Source organism: Etheostoma cragini, chromosome 16 (genome assembly GCF_013103735.1).
Source record: "Etheostoma cragini isolate CJK2018 chromosome 16, CSU_Ecrag_1.0, whole genome shotgun sequence".
NCBI classification, from domain to species: domain Eukaryota; kingdom Metazoa; phylum Chordata; class Actinopteri; order Perciformes; family Percidae; genus Etheostoma; species Etheostoma cragini.
In genome coordinates this window covers 2,524,060-2,549,547 of record NC_048422.1, presented here as the reverse complement: position 1 = coordinate 2,549,547, position 25,488 = coordinate 2,524,060, and the positions used below count along the sequence as shown (strand labels likewise).

The window sequence follows — 25,488 nt, the reverse complement described above, 5'->3', positions numbered from 1 at the left end:
CTGGCAACTTAAATAACAACTGCTGTTGTTTTACAGCTGACTACGGCAAATTCAAAAAATACAGTAAATCACTGTAAATTAAATGTTACTACCCATAATGCAATGTTTATTACAGTAATTAACTGGAAAAGAAAATGATGGTATTTTACTGGGCATTTTGTGGTAAGCAACTGTAGAAATTACAGCAAAGTCTAACAGTGTACTGCAAATTCAAAAAATACAGTAAATCACTGTAAATTCAATGTTACTACCCATAATGCAATGTTTATTACACTAATTAACTGGAAAAGAAAATTATGGTATTTTACTGGGCATATTGTGGTAAGCAACTGTAGAAATTACAGCAAAGTCTAACAGTGTACATATATAATATTCTGTAAGCCTATCATTTGAAACTCACTTTTTAGTAATCCCTTTTCTGTAATACAGCAGCAGCCTTTTTCTCTTCCTTTTTTTTTACAATTACATAGATCTACACAAACACATACAAAAATTCAAAGAAACTAAATACATTCAGTAACACAAGTAATACAAACAAAAGCCAAATTTACAATAAAACAGGAGAAGGGCAGCATATGCATGTAGGTGTAAAGACAGTGTTGAATTACCTTAATGCACAGGCTTCCAACTGGTCAGAAATTAGAGCTTTTTGAACCTAAGTGGATGCATGCTTTTGACTTTTTTTTCAAAAAAATGTTGGCTTTTAAGAAGTTAGAGAATTTTGTTAATCCATGAAGAAACAGTCAGACAGAGACAACTGGTATGAGTCAGGTTCCAAACAGCAAAATCCAATACATTTAAAGAGAGTAAGATTTGTAACAAATAGATCAGATTAGCCTTCTAGAATGACACCTAGAAGAACCGTCTTGGGATATTTTGAAATACCATGATCTTCAATATTATTTTCCAGTTTTATTCAGTTTGCTTCACAATCAATATTTCACTTTGCTACTGGTTATACTGGTTGAAGACATGCTCCAGTATTCAACAACTGGCTTTCTGTGGACAATTCATTTTGGTCAAGCAGGAGGCAGAACTGTATAACATCATATCACACGTCCTTTATTAGAGCATCATCATATTGTATCTATTTTGGCATTTTAAGGCTCAACTTTATTTGACTGTGGTTGTCAGTAGCTCGCAAGTTGCGACTTAAGGTCAACAGAGCTGAGCAAAGATAGGGACAAAAACATAACTATTATGTAAAGACAAGACATTTGAAAATAGATATATGTATAGAGACAAACATTTTATTATTATTACTGAGAGAGTGTGTGGCAGTGGAATATATATTAAATGCAAGTCTTTTTTAAATGAAATGGTCATGGGCAGGCTAATTGTTAAAACAGTGCAGAGGTAATTCTGTCAAAGAAGATTTAAAATGATGTAGACTGAGGACTGTTCAGTAAAAGACAGTTACTTTTTCAACAAACTCATGGATTTATGGGTTGAGGAAATTTTCTGGATTTTTCTGGCTGAAAAAAAAAAACTCTTCAAAATTTAAGTATGAAAAAAAGGAAATTGATCTCATTGTCATGTAACTTAAAACAGAGCAAAAAAATTCATCCACAGTTTACATATGGGAGATATGTGGTTTTAACTGGACACAGTTATTTTCATCTTCTACTGGTAGGCCTGTCTAATAATAATAAAAATACATATATACACTCAGGGAATAATCCAGGTAAAAGCAGGTACTTTGAAATCAAAACACATTGCTTTAACACTGGGTCACATGGTGTGTTATTTCAATTTATATTATACCTGCATGTACTCTTTGAAAAAAAGTTGTCATTTAACATATACGTCAAATATAAATATATATATATATATATATGTAAAAACAACAACCTATACAAATAACAAATGATGAAATATGTACTGGTAATTTATGTGGCGTTCACTGTGCACCGTAACTTTCCTAAAATATTCCTAAATTGTAATATTTTCTTTATCAAATGGCATATTTGTAGAAATGTAAAAATATTTATATTATTATTATCATATTTTCTGATATATATGATGTTCCTACATTATATCTATAACAAAACGCAAGGGAGGGAAACGCAATTTCGATTTCTTTGTATGTTTTTGACATGTGAAGAAATTGACAATAAAGCAGACTTTGACTTTGACTTTTTGACTTTGAAAACTGAAACAGTTTTTTCGTAATACCAAAGTAATAACTTTTTGTAAACCCATTTCATTTCATTTATCATGTCTCTATAATATTCCTACATTATGCATGTATGATCTCAATGTGTTTGCGATGTGTTCATAGTGAGTTATGGAGATCGTATAGAATTCTAAAGTCATATATCTAGTTTGATATTTGGTGGCTCCATCATGTTTGCTCATAGTATCTGTCTGGTATCCTTCTAAATTATCCTGAGATTTATTTTGTTTTTATTTGTGGTGTCAATGTAATATAATATTATTATGTAATATAAATACATAATATACATACAGTATGTATGTAATACAAGTGGCTGACAGTTTTTTTTATAAAGAATAATTACTGCAAATAGACTTATTTCCAATTTATGGAGATCCAAACATCCCAGCACGGGCAGCTGATTCTCAAAACATTGATTGGAATTTTCCCTTTTATTAGCGTAGATTCGGTCATAGCCTCATATTTAAAATGCGTGCACATGCTAATGTTGATGAGATTATCTGTGCAGGATTTGACTGTTATTTCATTAGGGCTTTTTAGATTTTCAGGGCTGGTATTTGACGATATATGTTGATAGGAAATACTGTGAGTGGCAGCTGATGGAGGGTGGAGCTGTAGGAGAGCGGGGTGCGTTCAGGGGATCGGTGTTGCCCTGTGTGTGTAAAATGTCAGCGTGCAGATACTCGCCTCATACTCATGCTGCTGTCTGATGTCCCTGCACTTATTTGCATTCGACCTGGATAATAAAATCACTCTTCCATCAAAAATAAAACCTCAAAACATTATTAGGGTTAGGCGTTGAGCTAATAGTTACAGTACCAGAGTTTGTGTTATAATACCAAAATTATAGGCTACTTTGTCAATTCCTTACAATAATAAACAGACAAAAGGCCTTGATGTAATTTTAAAAGTTATAGAAAAAGAAAGCTTTCTAAAATACATGCTGTATCTTATTAGTCACCAGTTAAAGAGTCAAGAGTCTGTTTTGTTGAGTAAAGCCAGGTGCTACAACCTAGACGCTAACTGTGTTTAGCCTGGATTAGCACACAGATTGGAAATGGGTTGAACTAGCACGCTAGTCAAAGGAGGCCAAACTCCATTTATAAAATATACCCGTGTACGTGTGGACTAGGCCTTACTTAATAATTCATTGAACCTCCAACAATTCCAACTTTAGTTTACTTTATTTGATTTTCATAATATGTCTTTCTTTGAAGTTGGTTTGGTACCTTGCTAGCTGGAAAGCGACAGAAGCTTTTTCCATGGCTAATAGCAGGGTAAAGTCTGAGGCTGGCCTTTTTACAAAGCTTTAATTCAGCAAGTTTTTTCTATACTGCTTTCAGCAACAACAGATAGGAAAAAAACATCTTTAGCCTAGCTAAAAAAGAAACAACTGGAAAAACCTAGCTAAATACAGGAAGGATTGGTGACTAGCTTGTTAGCTAACAAGAAACAACATGCAAATCACAGTTTTCGTGTTCTTGGAGGGTTTGTTTTGCTCTTTAAGATGGAAGCAAGCAGTTTTCTATGCTTCCAGTTGTTGTGCTAAGCTAGGCTTTACATGTACTGGACCTCTGAATCATGTAAATCCGACCCCTTTGACATTGTTGTTGTGATCCATGTTAAAGATATTTTTAGGTAAGCACAGAAAGAGGAATTTCTTTCTTTCTTCCAGCTTCTCTCCGGAACTGTAATTGCCTGTGGTTTCACAGAGAATGGGTCAATATTGTTCTGTTTTTTACGTCAGACACATGCTAACACATCTAGTTGTGTGAAGGTACTCCTTGCAGTACTCATTTTATTTGCTTTATTTTGCCAGGCCTCACATTTTGCTCATTTCCTCCCTCTCTCTTCTCTCCACGGTGACTTTACAATGACTGTATGAGCAGAGGGGGCCTCAATTCCTAGATCAACGGCGCTACAAACGACCAATAGAGCTGAGGTCAAATGTCAAAGCTGCAACACTCAGACAATGGATGGAGTGAATATCCCCCTGACCCTGAGACTAGAAGAGGAGAGAGAGGAGCAGCATGCAGGGGGAAGAAAGGAATTATTTGGGGGTTTTCTTTCTTTTTCTTTTGGGTCGCATTATCCACATTTATGATGCATACATTCACAACATTGAAACAAGAGGTTCTCTGTTTCAGTTAAGTTCCTCTTTACTTGTGTCTACCTAAATCTGTCTTCTTCTCTTAATGACTCTTTTGATGTATTCCCACATAGAGCTGAAATGATTATTTGATTTGTCAATCGTCCAAAAATTAAATAGAGCCTATTTTTGCTTTAAAAAAAATAAATTACAGAGTTTTTTGTATGGAGGATATTATTGGTCATAATTAAAAGGAAGAAAGCAAATTTAAAAAGATTATTTTTTACTTCAGCACTAGTAATAATAAGGCCATAATTAAAAGAAAATTGTGATTGTGTGATTGTTGTGTGAAATTGATAAGTTAAAAGTTTTTTTAAGCATTTGCACTTTACTATTTGGCAGATATTAAATTGAATTACGACCCAAATATCCTCCATAGAACCATGATATAGCATTAAGCATCACAGAGACTGCGTTTATTGTCAACCACTGCAGACAGGAGTACAAGGAAGTACAGTATCTATAGCATTAGAGTACTAATATCATTTGTAATATTTTACTCTTGTAAAAGTACAAATGCAAAAGGATACTTAAATACAATTTAAAATGTAGGTCAGTTAAAATGTGCTCTTGCATTAAATGTCAACATATACACAGGGGGGACGACACCAGCAATGAGACCCCTCATAACCAGATACAAGAGATTCCCTTTCTATAGAAGGCTCCGTGTAGCCTGTATACAACTGATTAATAATTATAAATATACAGCCACCTTCCTCAGTATAATTGTACCAAACTTATAACTTAGAATTAACCAGAAAAGACATAACTCATATGGGTGTAATGTTTGGGTGATTCCATTTTACATTTCAAGCCCAAAGTGGCTGTTTGTCAGGTACCGAGGTACCTGGAAATACTTTTAGCCATGTAGTTTAAGTACAGTATTGCCAAAGCAGGTTTTTACAAGGTTTCCTAAGTGTAGAAATTCACAATTTTAAAGAAAAAGACAACAAATGGTATGCAAAGTACTAGACAGTATACTTTGATAAAAGAAACACTAATCCGTCAAAATGTCTTTCTGGAGCCTTTCCTCTGTGCCTCCTTCTCCTTCCTTCTCTTCTTCATTTTAAATCTATTTCTTTCTCTCGCCATCTCTCTCCTCCCTTGTACCTCTCTCTTTCTCTCTTTTGGGGGGAGGTATTATGTGATCGTCAAGGGAATAGAACACAAGAGCAGAGGCAGCAGCGGCCCAATGAATTATTGATGGGAATCTCGGCGTGACCTGCCTCGGTCTGCTCACTTCACTTCTTCTTCACCTCGCAGCCGGGTTAACCAGGCAAAATGGAGGGAGGGAAGGAGAGAGAGAGAGAGGAGGAGGAGGAGGAGTCCATTGTTTGGTTGGAGGATGTTGCCTAACTGTGACTCCAAGTGAATTATGGATGAAAAGACAACAATCAGTGTTAGAATAGAATAGCGCATATAAAAGCTTGTGTCATGGAAAAGGAGCCATGGTCAGCACAAATGAAAAAACACAGGGGAAGTACTCTATTAGTTGACATGGTTAAGTCTGTATTATGTACATTTCCACAGCACTATAGTAACTCCATTAGTACACCAACAGAGTCATGTAGTACTTATTACACTGCTGCTCTCAGAGTCTTTTTTTTTACCCTGTACTGTCTTTTACGTTCATTTAAAACGCTTCTACGTACTCGTTTTTTCCATCGCAATCGTCAATGAAAATCAATGCTCACTACATATGTTTCACATTAAAAGCCATCCAGACAGGGGTTATGCTCTTTAACATGGTAAAAGGCTTTTCCTCGTAATGAAGGGACATTTTTAACAGCTCCTGGACAACAGTGGGCGCTCTATGGCACAGAGAAAAAACATATATCAGACTTTGGATACACACAATTCTTATTAGAGTGATCACTTAATTTGTGGTTCTTTACATGGGGATTGTTTACCAGGGAATATCCCCAGACTTATCCTACTGTATAATGTCTTTTATGTAACAGAACACACTGAAAGGGGTCCGCTTACAGTTAAATTGTGCTGAAAATCGGAATGACTGAACCTAAATATTTTCCATTTTACGCATCCTGCTGAAAGCCGACACAGTGCATTATTTATGAGCCGGACCCTGCTTTATGACACAGATTACCAGCAGTTACTGTGTGTGTGCGTGGGCGTGTGCATGTGCCTGTGCGTGTGTGTGCGTGGGATTTTGGCCTTACAGTTTCAGACCCGGAATACATTTTGTGTCTGTTTTCAGGGTTTCTGTTCTGACCTCCATATTCACAGGCCCATATTGATCTGGAATAATGGATTTCAGGCTGCTGAGAGGAGACTTTGTGATGTTTGTTTGTCTGTCGGCATGAGATGATTTGACAGACATTGTTATCTCTGTCCTATCCTGTTGATTGCAGTCTTGGAGTTGGGAAACTGAGACGTGACAAAGTCTGTTTACATGTGCTGGGCAGAAAGTTGCATGAAGACGTTTGTGGCTCCAGAGAGAGCTGCAAAAAGTCTGATGAAGTCACTTGAGTCAGCGTCAGTTGGAGCTGAATAAGTGAGCTTACCAGACCTGCGTGGCCTGCTGCTCAATCTCGGATCGAGACAATCAGCTGTCGGTCTGACAACAATTTAGCGTTTGGGGGCAACAGAAAATGTTTTGTGTGTTTCGGTGAAGCCAGTGTATATGCGTGACAAGATTTCCTCTTTCGTGCGCTGGTCACTGTTGACAGTTTGATTAGCAACTTGAGACGCAAGAATGGAGTTGGAGTAAAAGACGATGTTTATGACCGGATTGTTTCTCTGATTATAAATGCAATATAAATGCAGATAGGTAAAAAAAAAAGCATGTATGTAGACTATGCGTCATATTCCTTCAGCAAATGCTCCAAGCTCTTTATCAAATCTGTAAACTCCAAACATCAGCCTCTTTACAACCTTCACTGTAGCACCCAATAGCAAAATCAGAGGAATAGCTTAGTGATTTTTGGTTAAGTCTGTCCACACCAATTATGGTGCCCCGGCGGTGTTGGAGAGGTAGAAGTGATGCTGGGGCCAACTGAGTGGCTCGGGTTCAGAGGAGAAAATGGTCCTGTCGCCGTTTTATTACGCCGGTCAAATCAAACGTGACACCTGGACTCTGAGCTCATCGAAGCAGAGCGCACAGAGAATACACACCACACAATCAGTAAGAGCCACTTACACACACACACACAAACACACTTGCAGGGGAGGACAGGAACTCAACTCTGAATCATGCTTAAAGAACCATATATTTCAGTATTTTCACATCATTTATCCAATGAATTTTAAAAGAAGAGCGTTAGTGCTAATTTCTCAACAATGGTAGTTTGAAAAGCTCATCCTTCTCAAAGACTACATTTCCCATCAGTCCTGTTGTTAATAATATACTAGAGTTTGAGCAATGTTCACTAAAAACTAAAGTGCATCAATGTCAACAACTCAACTTTTAAAAGACAGACACTACAGCCGTTTTTACATATAAACTCCAGACAATGTCCGACAAATCAGGACCTGGTATTGTCCAAAGGTGTCCTTTCTCACATGTAGCACAGGAGAATGTACGTCTCAGATGTAAATGGACTTTATTCAAACGCATGCAGGACACATGACACGGATTATTCTGTATGGCGTCGGTTCGTAATAACTGAGTCTCTTGCCGTTGCTTGATTTTGTCTGACGATTTTGGCGTTGTCCATTACAAACAGTAGTTCCAGAATCTTGTTGTCTCTTCAGTCAAACATTTTCCTTGACGTCTTCGTGTATATCACCCTCCTTCTTTACCCATGGATGTTTGATCCCCTCTGTTTTTTTGCTGGCTGACAGAAACGTCATCATTAGCTTTGAATTCTCTCACTTTGGATATTGTAGTTTATTGCTATTTCTTTAATCAAGTCACAATTGTCTTGGGCAGCGCTAAGCGTAGCAACGGTGCCGCCGCAAAATAGCCTCTGGAAGGAACTTGTTTTGGTGGAACGTGAAAGCTGAAAGGTCGTTTTAGTCGTGCAACGTAAACCATATTCCTCCAGACTCCACAGGAGAATAAAATTACATATCTGACATCCGAAAACAAACATCCAAAAAACATCCGGCCGAATTTGGCTGAACGAGAGGAATCCCGGATGTGGAACATCGCAGATGTAGACTACGTTCTCCCATACAGCTCCACCTGGTCTAATTTCAGGTTTGCAGTGCGTATCTATCAAAATAAGAAGACACATTAAAATCATGAACTAGCTGCATCATGATTGGTTTACTAATGGTTGGTTGTGGATGATTGGTTGCCCTTTCTCATATGTGGAGCCAACCAATCGTAATCGCTTCTTGTGTTTATTTGAATTCTTCAACAACAAAAAAACAATTGAATAAATTTGACAATCCACTATATATTTATTCATGGTGTCAGCATCTCAGGTTAAATTGATACGATAAAACTTTATGTCAGTTTAAACTGAATTTCATTATGCGTTCCGAAGAAGCATAGCTAAATATAGAAAAAAAGTACAAAGCCATGACAAAGAAAGATATTTCATGATATCCTCAGATCCAGATCTTAATTGGCAGCCCACTAGACTGATGGATTTTGGAAGAGTTGGCAGCAGAGTAGTGCCCCTGAAGACTACCTTCAATTCACAGATCAATATTGGAAACTTGGGGCAATTTTAGTGTGACCTTACCTAGAACGGAGGTGGACGAGAAAGGCCTTTGTGGGTTTAGAAGGACCGTATAGAGCAGAGGCTGACTCATTTTTTATAACACGTCTCAAATATTACATGGGATATATTTGTTGATGTTTATGTTCACTTGGCACCTAGGTGGTTTTTGGTCCTGCTCAACGCCCTGCTACGCCCTGCACTGCTACAGTTATGGGATGACAAACAAACAAATCCATCCAGAAATATAAACTAATTGGAATTCTATTTTAATGATTAGGATCACTACACTGGTTAAATGTTAAAATATATAATCAGTAATAATTAAAACAATATATTTATGGTCAACTATTCATTTATATTAATGGCAACAAATAACATTCAATTGGAGATGGAAAGACACTATAAATGTAATAATGTAATAATTATATCAATAATAAAAACTAATAAAAACCATAACCAGTAAATCGATAAGATTTAATATGATGTCACTATATAAAAAGATATGATTTTAGTTTAAGAATGATGATCCTATCAATATGATTTAATATGTCTATATGTATATATATAGTAAATGTATATATATATACAATGTAATGAATATACAGTATATATGTACATATACAGTATATGTATGTATATATATACAGTATATATATATATATGTATACCGTATATACTGTATACAGTATATATATATATATACAATATATATATATATATATATATATATATGTCATAAATACAATATATATATATATAAACTACAAAAAGAGATGAGTAGATATGATATCATTTAAAGAATGGTAATATCCTATGAAGATGAAAATAAAGAAATGAATAATAAAAGGAAGTTGGGTCTTTGTAAATTATAGAGTGTGGTCTAGACGTACTCTATGTGTGACATAACTGTTGTAATAATGTGATACTATAAATAAAATTGAATTTGAAATGAACAGAAACATATTTTTAACTCTTACTCGGGTCTAACACCTAGAGTATTTATAATTGTTATTATTACTATTGCTTTTATTGTCGTTTTTGCTTAAGACAAACCAACAACAATATAAAAAAAAATATCATTTCAAATTAGTTTTGTTTATAGTGTCAAATCGACACTTTACAGATAGAGTTGGTCTGGACCACACTCTATAATTTGACAGAGACCAATTCCCATCTAAGAGCAATATTATATATTATGACAACACTTACATACTTTTATCTAGTCTGTGTTATTTTCTGTTTGCTGCTACAGCTGACACTTCTGTGTATGTAAATGTGCTGATGTGTATCTATAACCGATCAATACTGATGGTCAGATACTAAAAGCGAACACAAACAAGGAAGTAGACGCACATTGTGTTTGTTGTCCTTCCTGCTCCTGTCTCTGCTCACCTTGTTGTTTTCTGTAATTTCGGTCTTTCTCTCTCAGTCTGGGAGTCAGTATGTCTGTGTGTGTGTGTGTGTGTGTGTGTGTGTGTTTTTGGGCTCCACCGTGCGTGTGTGTGTGTGTGTGGACGATGTGGATCGATGGCTGTAATCCCGAGCAGATTAAAAGAGCATTAATACTGGCAGCGATAACGTAAACGCTGCGGACCCAGATCTCCATTGATCTGCAGGAACCTGATCCAGACCAGTTCCTGGAAGGGGGAGGGTGGGAGGGTGGGGGGGGGGGGGGGGGGGGGGGGGGGGGGGGGGGGGGGGGGGGGGGGGGGGGGGGGGGGGGGGGGGGGGGAGTTAGACAGAGCGGTGGGGAGAGAGAGAGACGTTGTACAGCAGGGAGAAAGAGAGAGACTAGCAGTATCTGAATGGCTCGTGATGATGATAATTATAACAAATACACTCTAATTTGCAAAGTTACATGCAAATGAATAATAAAGGAGGTTGATGTCGGATATTTTAGCAAAATCCTGAGTTTCCGTTTACTGTCAGTATTCAGTATTCAGAATTTTAAAAAAGAGACATTTTATTCTCATCCTATTTACTGGCGTAGATAACTAAAGGGTTTGATTGGCTCCACGACATTATTTGATATTTAACGTAATATGAAGGAGAATGGATGAAAGTGGTAAAATAAACTTCAATTAAATAAATACACATTCCAACAACTTTAACATGCTTCCTTTTCGAAACCAAATAGTTGTAAAATTGCTGTTTAAACACTACCTTGGCAACACGTAACGTTAGGTTGTTGTGGAAAAGTGGGTGTGGCTTCTTTGTTGGGGGCGGAACTATTTCACGAGGCAAGACTTAAATCCAGTGTTTTAATCATTGCTCCGAACCATCTGTAGAAGGGACTGTAGGTGGCTTGGTATTGCGTTCATTTTGTTGCATGCTTGAAGTAAGTTAACGTTAGCACGGCTGAGCAACGTTAATCGCGAAGAGTACAAAAAAACCTCCAAACTACAGACGCGGCTCATCCTTTTGGCACGGGTTGTCCTGTGTCTTCATGTTCTACCATCTCTGCAGCCTCCATTTCGGAACTTTCAACGCCTAGCCTATCCATCTTCACCGTAATGTTACCCCTGAGCGCTACTGTTTATCCTGCAACTGGAGGCGGGCGTCCACGAAGGGTCGCTCCCAAGGCGCCATTTTAATGCTAGAAAGCACTCACCCACTGTTAGCATCCCATTGACTGCCATTCATATTGGCGCCACTTTGACAGGGAATACATCTGAGGCGTTTAAAAGCTTAAGGTGTTCATTGTTCATTTCTAAAGACACACAACAATGTTTAAAAGGCTCCGTTACCTTATAACTCACGTTATGGCTTTGTAGCAGACTTTTAAAAAAAAAATAGGCTAACGGTTGTGTCACAACCTCGTGACTTACTGTCGCACAGTAGATGAATTACCGTATTGTCAGGAGAAGCACGCAGACAGTTTGGCCTTCCATCAGCTGTTTAGGTTTAGTTACTAATGTTAACTAGTGTGTTAGTTAGCAGTAATTAGTCTGTGCCTAACATATACCTACGCTCTCCGTCTCTGCTGATTGGGACTTATAACTTTCAGACAGGTTGCTCACGTCAAATCTACGTCTTAAAGCTCAGTTGGAGGACACCTAGCCATCACCAGAAAAGAGCTTCTAATGGACTTAACCGGTCTCTGTCCAGAGCAACATGATCTGTTGGTCCAGTTCTTTAACTGTCTATTGTGTTTAGAAGTGCAATATTGTCAAGCAGCGCAGCGTAGCGTTCCAAAACGTTGTGTAATCAAACACACCAATGTGGCGGTGCATTAAAAATTCCTATAATAACAAAAATATACTTTGGTAGCGCCCAGCTCTAATCACATGGCTACTACGTTGTGGTTGAGGTTAGATTGTGATTCCAGTTTTCTCAAGTAAAAGTCATTTTTTGTGTTGTGAAATTGGTAAAGATGTTCTTGATTTGCATGTGTTTTGTCACTCTGCATGTGTACGTTGAGCTTTTAGGGCCACCGTACCAATCAGGTTATTGATGTGTATGGCTGTGCATTGCTGCAAAGCAGCGGCCTCCCTGCCAGCCTTGTGATATGATCACTGAAGTTTATTAGAGAGACAAATTTGTAACATCATCGACTGTCTCATAACCGTTTGCAGACCATTCTGCGTCTCCAGCAGGTGAAGTGTAGCTAATACAATGTCCTCCTCTGTTTTGGACTCTCCAGCATGAATTAACGTGTTCAAGTTGAACACTGCTGATTGTGGTGATTCCATTGTGATTAATTGACTTGCATGGAAACATGTTGCCTTTTTAAATACTGTTAGGAGTAGGTTTTTCCACAGAACTTTTTAATAGTGGCAAGATTTGGGATTTACATGTGGAAAGCTTTGTAATTATGTTTTACGTCACTCATGTGAAAGCTGGATTTATTTGTTTGAATCCTGGATTTTATTTCTTTCAATCTTGGGATGAGCTTTGGGTTTCTTTATCTCACCTGCGCACATTGTGTTTCTTTTGTTGACCTTTTGCCTTATCATTTGAACTGTTTGTGCTGACTGAGTCCAAACCAAAGCATGACCTAGAAAACGAAGCACTTTTTTAATGGTCAAATTGTTGTTATTTCTCTCTCTTGCTCACCTGGTGCAGATTTGGTGGTAAAAGCATTAAAAGCCGCCAGTGCGATAAGTATCAGACAGATGGGTTCGAAGGGAATCCTGCTCTATTTGATTGTGCCACGTAACTGGATTCATTAAACTGAATCTGTCTGTTATTGGATTATGTTTCATATTGGATGGATGGCATCCAATTGTAGATATTAAGGCCTTTAATGGAGACAGGTTTGGCTGAACAGAGCAGGCAGAAACATGTCGAATAAATGAAAGAAAATAAAGAGGAAATAAAGATAGGAATGAATAATAACAGCACATAGAACAGAAAAAGTAAAAACTTAAAAAATAATCAAATAAAATAATTAAAACAATAAAACTGGGTAGGAAGAATTGGCAAAAAAGAGATCAATATATGGCCAAAAGTATATGGACAATCTTTTATCTCTGAGCTGCTTTTTATCTCTCAGAGCAGGAAACCGGATAATCTCGTATCGCATGCCGCTCATCGCTTAAAGACAAACACAGCGGTGAGCGGTTTGCCAGGATGTCCATATATACCACTGCCCGACCTCTCCTTTGATCAATCACCGATTACAATACAATGTATTGATCTGAGAATATTATCTTTCTGCCTGTGTTTGTTCTCTGTGGGAGCTGTGTGCTGTGAGTCCGAGCTGCGATGGCCCTCAGGCTGCCGAAAACATTACTGATAAGAAAAGGTACTGAGAGGCTGGTTAACTCATCATCTATTAGTCAGTGTCAGTGTGTGTGTGTTTGATGTCCAAACAGAGCTTTCCTCTGACATCCCCACAGTCAACATTTTGCAGGTTAAAGTTTAGTGAATGTTTTCCCTGAAGGAGAGAAATTCACTTTCAACACCAAACTTTTATTGTACTTTCAAATTTCCATTGTTGCTGCGTTTCACTTTTATTTCTATTTGAGACAACGACATTGGAATTTGGCACTATAGTTCCCAAAATGCTTTGTTCCATGCAAATAGGAAGTATAATCTTGCCATGGAGTCAGAGGCTGGTTCTGAAATGACTAATGTCTTTTGGTTACACTGTGCTCTATTTTTACCCTTTCTTTACCATTGTATTAAAACCTGCAATAACTGATGTGTTGTCTGCATGAGGGCAGCAGAAATGAGCTATGGACACAATGCTGACATGTCATCACTTTATGAGTTGAACCTACCAGCAAACACTTGCATATAGCCTACACATTCCAGCAGATAAATGTTATATTAATATTCACTGTTTTTGCTCTGTTTTTGGTCCCTACCAACTCCTGAGGGAAATAGCAGGCTCTTTAGCTGCTAAATGCTCCACGATGTCTGCTCTTTGGTGCTGGGCAGGATGTGTGGGCTACAATGGGTTTTTAGGGATTTTTTGCGGAAAACTGCTGTAGCCGAAAACAATGCTCATTAAAGGGTTGAGAGTGAACTAAACCGTATAGTTGCAGGCCAGAAAAGCGAAACAATAAGCTGAAAGATGCAAAAAAGCTCCATTGAGCTGAGGGGAGCTGCAGAGTTGGGTGTTAAAATATCTGTATGGTTGTAACTCCGAGCAACCTCCTTTATGCACAAGTAATCTTGTGGTCTAACAAAGAAAGTGATTGTAAGAGTTTTAAGGTTCCCAATTCAAGGTGTATGCTGCCCTCAACCTTTCCCCCAAAGGCTTGGAAAAAATGGCATGAAAACTAGAGCTATGAATGGGCCCCAAACGTCAGGGCTGACCCTACATGATTCCGCATTGATTCTGTCCTAGCATTTATTAGCATTTACATTTAATACAAAACAAAGTCAAAAGGTATTTTCAGTGTGATAACAGATATTTGTGACATGATCTCTGATCAAAGTGAAGTTATTGTACAACAATGGTCACTACCAAAATAATAGTTATTTTCAAATTATTCATATTGTGGGTCAATTCCCTCTTAAAATAAAAAAGCAACTGTTTAGTCAGCCAGCTAACTTGAGCTAATGTTAACTTTGTAGGGATCATAGGCTTTCTTAAACTGATTAAATACTGCACGTGTATACACAAAACTGCTTTGCAAGTTGTACCGTTTTGTAACAAAGATATAAAAAAGAAAAATGAATAGATTTAGCTACTATACGTCCACCAACTTTAAGCAACAGAGACATTTTCTGGTCCCTGTTTAGCTAGCCAGTAAATGAAGCTAATGTTAGCTTTGTAGAGATTGTGGGATTTCCCAAAGTGAATACCAAAAATACAAAAATTAAACCACTTTGCTAGTTTAATGTTGTTATAACTAAGATATCAACAGATTTAGCTCCTGTACGTCTGCAAACTTCACATGTAGCAGCTATTTTTAACATATCGCTGCGTCACTGCTACAGCTGAGCTTAGCCAAACATTTCCAATGACAGTTCCAGAGCGTTGTAACAATTGAGATGTCAACTCGGTCTGGGCAATATATCAATTTTATATTGAAATTGATATGTGAGGCCAGATGTCCTATATTTTGCTTATAGTAATATCGTAATATGACAAAGTCTTGTGTTTTCCTGATTTTAAAGACTACATTACTGTAAAAAGGGATGTCATTTTCTGAACTTCTGAACTGTTCTAGCTGTTTTTGCCTTTAACACTCATTCATTATATCCACATTATTTATCTAATATATATATATTTTGTAAAGCACCAAGAGAAAACAACAGTACAATATTGATGTACTTCGTTAAAAATATTGTGACATTGTATTTTCTCCATATCGCCCCGCTCTACGTTCAACCCAATATATTTATAAAAATATGTTGAAGAGTTTCTGTGTGTTCCACTGTGGATCCTAATTTATTTTCCAGAATACAAATGTTTCAAAAACTATTTTTGATTAGACTCCGTAATGTCGACATGGAAAATATTTTAAGTGATGGAAGCATGGTGTGCTCAAATGGCTCTGGGTGTGCTGTCATGCTGATTTGACCACTTTCTAAATGTCTAGTTGGCCAATCAGATTGCCTGGTCGGATCTACTCTAGTACTCTAAGTAATATACTTTTTGCAAGAAATACCGCAATGCATCTGTGTTTATACTGTGCTTTATACAGTGCTTTACATGTGTGTTATATATATGTGTGCTTATTTGTAAGGAGATGTCACAGGATCATTAAAGGGATGAGAAAAAAAAAAAAAATTCTCTTACACAAAATGTACCTTGATTTTCTTTTGGCTGTTTTCTATTAGTATTTTGGATACTGTTACATCTTTGGGCCTCTCAAATCATTAAGATGAAAGGAAAGGAAGGGAAAATCTCTTTCGGTCGGACTGCTGACAACTCACGTCCACAATAAATTGAATTTTGGAGGCCCCAAGCCAAAAAGGTCAGGCGCCACAGCTCCGAGAGCTTGATCAAGGTATTCTCCCAGTCCAATTTATATATTAATCCAACCGACATCATCAAACTGGAAGGAAAAGATCAAATAATGTGTCAAACAGTCTGATGACAATGGTGTCGATTAACAAATAAGAGCTTCACAACACAATATATTTTAATTTCATTTTTTTAGTTAGTTTATTATTATTTTTTTAGTATTCATATGTTTGTTTAGCCACCTTACAAATAGCTTAATAGCAGATTAAAGATTATAAAACAGCTGAATGAGTCAAAACAGAAAATGAGAGAAATCAGAGGGAGAGAAAGAGACGGGCGGGGGGGTGACATCAAACCCCTCTGAGGCCATTTTCTCATCAGCTCAATGACATCACTGAGCCACCAAAAGCTCTGATTGGTCAACCCGTTTCTTCTGGTAAACAACTGAAGATACATTACAGTGTGTGTGTGTGTGTGTGTGTGTTTGTGTGTGTGTGTGTGTGTGTGTGTGTGTGTGTGTGTGCGTGTGTGCGTGCGTGCGTTTAAACGGTCAGAGAGACCTTTGTCCAGTGATGTCACCACAGACTGTGTGGACATATAGATTATACACTGATAAACCATCTCTCTGGACACACACACGCACACACACACACTCACTCTAAATATCTCTATCGCTCTCTCTTTGTTCTTCTATACAATCAGTCATAAAAACAGATCTTTCAGCTAAATGCTAACTTTTGCATGTCACGTGACATGCTCACAATTCAAAGCTAACATGCTGATGCTTAGCAAGTATAATGTATGTCACATAACATTTGCTAATGAACACAGAGTACATCTAAGGCTAATGGGAATGTCATTATGTGTGCAAGTATATGGTAACAGTTTGTCATTAGGACAACATGAATGAATTGCATAGCAATCCATCCAATAGTTTTTGAGACGTTATACTAAACACAAACATGTCAGCTTCAGGTTTAACTTTTGAAATGGAAATGACAGGAATTTATCACAATTTTGTAACATTTAGGAGGCTAAACATGTAATTGGTTAATTTAAAAAAACAAAAACTAATCATTGTGAAGCTAAACATCAATGCTGCCTTACTTCCCAGCTGTTAGAGAAACATGCCAATGCTGTTTTGTTAAATGATAAATATTCTTACAGATTTTATTCATGCTCTCAGTTATGAGTGTGAGAGAGAAACAGAGACAGAGAGTGTCTTTAGTCGGTTGGTTCATTTCCGGTTATTGTCTCAACGCGGAAAGAGGGAAAGCTTCGGTGCATTAAGCACAACCAACCACACACACACACACACACACACACACTTATAGTGGAGTGCTGATTGCTACACGCTGTACAATGTGTATCTCTATAGACGTCTGTGTGTGAGTTTAAGTGCTGAGATATGATGCAGATGCATCAAGTGTGTTTTGCAGGCTCGAGTGCTGAACTTTAGCATCTCTTGAAGTCTGCACAATGTAATATACTGCAATAGTACTGCTACTAGAAAGAATATTGCTTTTCACAACCATGTTTTCATAGTTTGGGCCATCATTTCTCTCAGTTACTTACATGGAGTATGGAGTGAGAGTCACTCACATGTACAATAAAAATGTGGATACAGCGTTCGAGGTGAAGCCCAGTTCATTCCCATGAGAGTTTCTCAGTGGTGCGCATTACCGTAAGCCCAAAAAGTTCAACTGCTGCGTATAAAAATTACCCGGATGATCAGCACTGCTTTCGCACTATGGGGCTCATCAACCCGTTCTCACGCCGAACACGTAAAATACGGACGTTTGGACAGTGGCTGTCGGCTTCTGATGCGACAGGGGGGGAATTCCGCATAGGGAAGTTGGTCGGGGTGGTGGATGGGTCAAACACAGGATTTAACCCGGGAGAGCTGGGTTCAAGGCCTGCATGTGTCCCAACTGTCCCATTACTGCAGCGTGTCACAGAACCGTAAGTCCACCTACAACCTTTCTCTAAACCCAACCGTCACGTTATTCTTGCGTGTCACAGAACCGTAAGACCACCCACGACCTTTCCTTAAACCTACCCGTCCCATCCAGCAAGTCACAGAACCGTAAGCCCTTCCACGACCTTTCCCTAAACCCAACCGTCCCATCCAGCAAGTCACAGAACCGTAAGCCCACCCACGACCTTTCCCTAAACCCAACCGTCCCATTATTGCCGCGTGTCAGGGAACCGTTGGCCCACCCACGAATTTCTCCTTAACCTAACAGCGTCAAAAGGGACGCCAATAGTCCCGACCATGTTAAAACTTGTCATTTGACGCCAAAAGAGACTTTAAGCATCAATAACAACGACAGAAGCACCTGACCAAGCATCCGTATTTTACGAGATGGGAGTGAGAATGCGTAGAGGAGGCGCATTAAAGATCTCAGTCACCCAAGCTGATTACTTCTTTGCCTGCTAAAATAAAGTAAGTATGCAGCGCAGTTAGACTTTCCAAACGCCAAATTGGACCAAAATAATAAAACGTCTCGTGAAGGACACGGAAGTTGTAATTCCACTGTTTGGTCACTATGTTAAATTGACTTCAAAGCCTGGGGCACTTCCTGGGGGCCTAGTCACTCACTCTGGTTTATTGGTATTTCTTTAAACCAGTAACAATCGTCTTGGGCGCACGAAGCCTCTGCAAAATAGCCTCTGGAAGGAGCTTGTTTTGGTGGAACATGTGTTCGTTCAGAAGGAGTTTTAGTTGTGCAACAGAAAACTCTGATTGGGCAGATAGTCTAGCTAGCTGTCTGGATTTACCCTGCAGAGATCTGAGGACCAGGTAACCATAGTCCTAGGTAATCCACCGGAGGTCAGTTCGCCAACACAGAGACAGAGGAAGGTAACGGACATGGTCGAAAAGACATGCATTCGGCTGAATTTCCTAAATGGCTGATATGAATTGTAAGTGATATTTACTGGTGAGACCTCACTGCTTATTGTTTCACATAACAATGTATTGGTCAAAAGAAGGACATCTCATTAAGGAAGTAATGAAACCATTTTCTTATAAAGACATATAAAAAATGTAACACTGCATACCCCATAGCATACATTAGGAAACAAATGTCTTAATTTACCGTAAACCTCCAATAATTCATGCATAAATGATGTTGTAATTACTATTGGATTATATGTGTGATTTAAAATCATGGGTAAAACCCGAAACACCCTAAAAACTGACCAGATAACATGAAAATATGCCCCAATGTATACCATAAGTGGGTTTCAAGTTTTTCATTTAATGAAGTCAAAAATTCAGGGATGGCTATAATGCTAATTGGTGAAACTCTTCCTGTTTAAACGCTTTTCAACTCTGCAGATAATCCACTTAAACCCATTTTACTATATGACAAAACATTACATTGTTCAATAATAAACCACAAATTAAAAATCTGAATTTGTAATGGCATTGCAAAATCAAGGGGTAAATGTATGTTTAATTGTAAATATCAAGTGTTTCTTGGAAATACATGCATAAAACACATATAAATACCTTAATATAATACAATTCTTACAGGTAGCTCTAGTGTGGACCCCAGAAGCAGGTTCAGAACACAGACTTATTTTAATTTTAATTTTAATTTTCAGCGGTATGACAATTTACAAAGTAAGATTTGTCACTAGAGACTGAAACACTGAGAATGAAGGAATGAAGACCCACTTTGTGAGTGGAAAGAATCTGGCGTCGAGTGACGTGAGTGAGTGAAGAGCTGGGTTTCCGGTCCGGATTGCGATGGAAGCCAGGTGTGCCCGATAGCCTGCAGCGCCACGCCCCTGCAGATGAAGTCACTCACCCACCACACAGGGGGGGAGACAGAGGGAAAGACTGAAATCTGGGAATCTGGAGGTCACAGACCGGGCTGTGACAAAAATCCATATTGGATCCATTAATGTACCCAAAATATGGGTTAAACCTATGAATATGTAGACTAAATTCTACTTAATATATAACGTAGGAGGTTTTGGCTTTTTACTCAATTTAATTGATTAAAGGTGTGAGTCAAATTTTTTATTCTGTAATGGAGATTCTGCACCAACGGGACATCAGTGATCTTGCTGTGAAGAGGATAGGATTACTGAGGCAGTTGGCAGAATTAAATGAGAAGTTGTGACTATTTGGGGCAACGTCACGGGTGCCATCGCAACAACATCAGACACATTAACGATGTAGCCATGCCGCGGCTGATGAATGATTTCAGCAAAACATCGCTCAGCTCTGTCGTCTCATGACGGAGTGTCGAAGCATCAAACGTGGCGCCACACACGAGCAGTGAAGTGTATGTTGAAGGGCGACTTTACTACTTACCCTGCACTTATATGCCCTCTGTGTAATGGATACCAAGGCTTAAGTGGTAATGGTGCAACAACAAAAAAAGATACAGAGCGAGAAGGAGGAGAGAGGAAAGAGACAGACGGAAAGGTAGGAGGGGCAGGGAGATGAGGGAGACAGAGGCAAGAAGACAGGAAGGGAGAAAAGAAGAAAGAGGTAGGGAAGAAGGCAGGAAATGAAAGACAATGAAGACAGTTAAAGAGAGACGGTGGAGACAAAAGATAGACCATGAACGAGACACGAGAAAAAATGCAAAACAAGATGACAGACGAGCTGAAAAAAGAAAAAAATGATATAGAACAGAGACAAGGGAAGAAGGATAGAAAGGAGTGATGAAGAAAAAAGTGATGGAATAGAAAAGGAAAGGCAAGACAGCAATAAAACACTAAATGAAACAAAGAAAGACAGAGACTGTAGATAGAAGAGAGAGACAGAGCTCTCCAGCTGATGGCTGCCGTCTGTGCTGAACCCCCTTTATTCTTACAGAATGAAGCCAGTCTGTCTGAGTCTGTAGAGTCCTGACAGTAATCTATGGTTTATTTTCAGCTATGTTGATCCCCAAACTCTCTCTCTTTCTTCATTTAAGTCTCAACATCCCTCTTTCACCTCTATTAATGAGTGCATCTTTAGCTTAGCGCCCAGAAATCTGGATTCAGGGATCTATACTGTTTACATCGCAATGACGAAACCAGTTGTCACAATTAACCATATTGGCCTTACATGGTCCAGCCATATACTAGCTTTGGACCAGGTCTTGTTTTAAAGCTACTTGTTGAGGGTTTGGGACACTCACAGTTAACCTCTCACTACCTGCCCTTCCTCACTAGAACTGTCAAAGTTTGGCGCGTGGCGCTTGGCGGAAAAAGCGGTTGTCTTAATTCAGGCCAACATTGTACATCGTGTCACTCTTTAAGTACATAACTCCTCCATTTCTGTACAAGTACATCCCTTTCTGTTATATACATATATTGCAATGTGAGAAATTGTGTCCAACAGGACCGACGCATGCACTGTGGAGACGGAGGCTGTCATGGTAAAGCTGCTAGGCTGTGATCTATCTATGTGGTGAGGATCTCTAATGACTCTGCTGAGGTCCTCTCTCTCTCTCTCTCTCTCTCTCTCTCTCTCTCTGTCGCTCTATGTCTCATTCTCTGTTTCTTTGTCGCTCTCTCTGTCTTTCTCTCTCTCTCTGTTGCTCTCTTTCTCTATGTCTCTTTGTCTCTCTCTGTCTCTCTATCTAACTCTCTCTCTGTCTTTCTCTCGCTCTCTCTTTCTCTGTCTCTCTCAATGTTTTATTTTTTACAATTTCATGTTGCTTTATTGGCATGACAAAAAGAATTCATGAATCCATCAGATATAATAATACAAGTAAACAGGATACTTAAGTAATACATACATAATATGTATTACTATATATATATATATATTTATATGTATGTATGCATGTATTATAATAAGTAATACAATAATAATTGTAGACACAAAAATGATGTGTATGTCCCTCAAAGGGTACTTTGAAACAATAAAAAAAATAGAAAAATTAAAATTCTCTATTTAGTTAGCCTTGTATTATGGCAGGAGAAGACATATTTAGCTGCAAGCCATGCTTTGCTTTTATCTTCCCCTAATAAAACAGGAAGCTGTTTGTCCTTAGTGTGGCAGTGAAGCCTGGTAAATGTCTTTCAAATTTTTGGAAATATTTGGTTCTTAAGTTGTTATATTAGGGACATGTACATAGGAAATGTAATTCAGTTTCGATATCCTGGTGGCAGTGACACTTTTAAATATCAACCTCTTTCAATTTCCAGTTCATGGTCACTGACTCTGTATTTTGTTAAAATGTGTCATCTGAACAACGCTGGTTGCTCAGGATAGCTTTGTTTACCATGGATTTTTTATCCGCTTCATTTAAATGCTACCACAATTTAATTAATCCTTTTTGGATTTGAGTTTTCAGAGGAAATATACATATGTAGAGGGAGTTCTGCTCTGTATGCATTGTTTGGGGTGTTTGGCCAAACTATAGAATCAATATTCAGAATTCCGATTTTAATTTGGTTTCAAAATTGGGCCCCAAACTTCGCATCCGTAGAGCTTTATTGGTGTTACCAATATTATAGATGTTTACCTAAATTCTTGTGGGGTGTGTTTTTGGCCAGGTTGGAGCTCCCTGATGCACTAATTTGAACCCCTAAGTAATAACATGAACCCTTTTTTTCTAGTCTGGTTTAGCCCAGACTGAAGTTGTAACTCTGGCTATTTCCCTGAGATCTGGCTCTCCTCTGAAATACCATAACACTGGTCTTCTTCAGATTTACTGTCAGTGTCCATTTCTGACAGTACTGCTCTAGGACTGACAGACTTTGTTGTAGCCTTCTTCTGTTGAGGACAAAAGCACTAGATCATCGGCATAGAGCAGGAACTTTATGTTGGTATCACAAAGTGTGAGACCTGGGGCTGCAGATTGTTCCAACATTGCTGATAGTTCATTATTGTAAATATTACACAGTGTTGGACTCAAACTGCATACCTGTCTTGCTCCATGCCCTAGTTTAAAGAATTCTGTTCTTTTAGAGCCAATTTTTACCGCGCATTTATTTTCCGTGTACAGTTATTCAATATTGTCATAAACTTGACCCCCTATAACGCTTTCAATAAGTTTATAAAAAGCCCATCATGCCACATTGAGTCAAATCTTTTTTAAAGTCTATAAAACATGTAACTATTTTCCCATTTTTTATTTTGGTGTAGTTTTTGATAAGGGTGTGCAGAGTGTAAATGTACTCGGACGTACGATATTTTGGTAAAAAGCCAATTTGATTTTTACTTAGGACGTTGTGCTGGGTAAGGAAGGACAGTTTTCTGACATAGATAGCTAGATAGATAGATAGATAGATAGATAGATAGATAGATAGATAGATAGATAGATAGATAGATAGATAGATAGACACTTTAATTTTTTTAATCTTTTTAATTTTTTAGTAATCATACTGCAGAAAACCTTCCCCAGACTACTGTTCGAAGTAATGCCTCTGTAATTGTTAGGGTCCAATCTGTCACCCTTTTTTAAATTAGGGGCGATAAGTCCATGGTTCCAGATCTCAGGGAAATAACCAGAATTCAGAACAAGGTTAAACAGCTTGTGGAGGGCTGCCTGCGGCGTAGGGCTACTGGGCTTTAGCATCTCAGGGCAGACGCTGTCCACTCCACTAGTCTTTTTAGCCTTCAGAGCCTGCAGTTGGCTCTGTATGGCTATTAGTGTTATTTCTGTATCTAGGGGGTTTTGGTAGTCTTTCACCTTTTCCTAAAACTGTTGAAGAGTTTCAACTACTGAGTGTTGTTGGGGGGTGATTGCACTATAATCAATATTCTTATAGAAAAATTCAAAGTGATTTTTTTCAGATCAAGCCATTTTGTATTGTTAATTTCTCTTTAGTTTTTCTTGGACAGAATTGATTGCACAAATTCCAGAAGAAGTTTTGGTCAGTGGCTTCTTCTGTTTTATTAAGTTCTCCAGACCTGTAAAGCTCTTTCTTTTTATTGATTAGTATTTTGTAGTATTTTAGTGCCTGATGGTATAGGACCCGTGTTTGACTCTCATGGGTGTTTTTGGTTAGATAGTAGTTTTAGTTGTTTTCTAGCATAAACACATTTGTTATCATACCATTTTTCTTCTGAAGGTTTGTGATTTGTTATTTTGTTACTATAGATAATTATTTTTTAGATTTGATTTTGTAGCTATTTCATCAAATATATTGTTTTTTGTATATATTGTTGGATGTATAGTAGATTGCACAGAAATTTATATCTCTGGTGCCATTAACTCTACCTCTGTCGATTTTTGTCCAAATGTGAGTTTTTCCGTTTTTCACTGGTGAGATATCATTTTTATATTGTTATATTGTGCTTTATGCCAAAGTAATGTTCCCCATGAATCTCTTCCATTTTTAACATTTTTCTTTTAACAGAAGGTACAGAAAATTCAATGTAATTATTACGACAATTAGAATGTGAATATGAATGGTTCCATGTTTCATGATATCTAAATTATTTACACTTTCTACAAATACAGGATCTGTTGTTTTATCCCCAAAGGTTGTGGAGTATTAAGCCTGGATATTCCAACTAATAATTGAGAATGAAATTTGTCTAGATACCTGATCTGTGTTTCACATAGAAATATACAATAGAAAATTCAACTCCAAAGATATTAACTACTATAATTGCTATGTTGGTATTATATATACATCTAATGTATATAATGTATGTAATCTACTGTATGTGTAGGTATCTTTAGTGTCTAATAATGTTTAAAGCCCATGTTAATTTAAGAGTTTTGAGCACAGCAAGATGACTAGGTCTCTTAACTGGTTTGAATTCCAGGGGGTAGATGGTGGTATTGGTGCTCTGGCAGCTATGGCGTAGCTTTCTGTATTTCTGGCTCGGGGTTGAGGGGGGAGGGGTGGGGGGCTGTGGCAGGTAGGTAGTACTCTCCCTTTGGTGAGCGGGTTGTGCCAGGTAGATTTCTAGGTTTGTTCTGTTGTACCGTTGTTGTGGTTGTTTTTTGTAGGGGGGCTGCTGAGCGTGCATCTGTTGGTAGAGTGACGCCTGCATGGTGAGAGAGTTTTCTGATCGGGTGGAGTTTCTTCTGCTAGCAGGTGTGGATGTGCCTCGGCCTAGGGCTGTATCTTTGAGGCTCTCTGCAAATAGCCCCGCAGCTCTCTCACTGAGGTGGATAACTGCTGCAGAATGTCTCTGTGTAGGGCTACATGGACGTTCTGCTGTATGTCTCTGTGGAGGGCTACATGG

The 25,488-nt window shown here is 38.2% G+C and overlaps 1 protein-coding gene and 1 long non-coding RNA gene across 3 annotated transcripts in view; both read left to right on the top strand.

The window, feature by feature from the left end:
• Positions 1 to 25,488, top strand: part of onecut2 (one cut homeobox 2) — a 37,839-nt gene that overhangs the window by 2,954 nt on the left and 9,397 nt on the right. The gene's annotated exons all lie outside the window — the stretch shown is intronic.
• On the top strand, positions 1,958 to 18,920 carry LOC117959038. Its single transcript, XR_004659865.1, has 3 exons — positions 1,958 to 1,969; positions 6,821 to 6,825; positions 18,841 to 18,920. It is a non-coding gene; the product is annotated as an uncharacterized LOC117959038 (long non-coding RNA).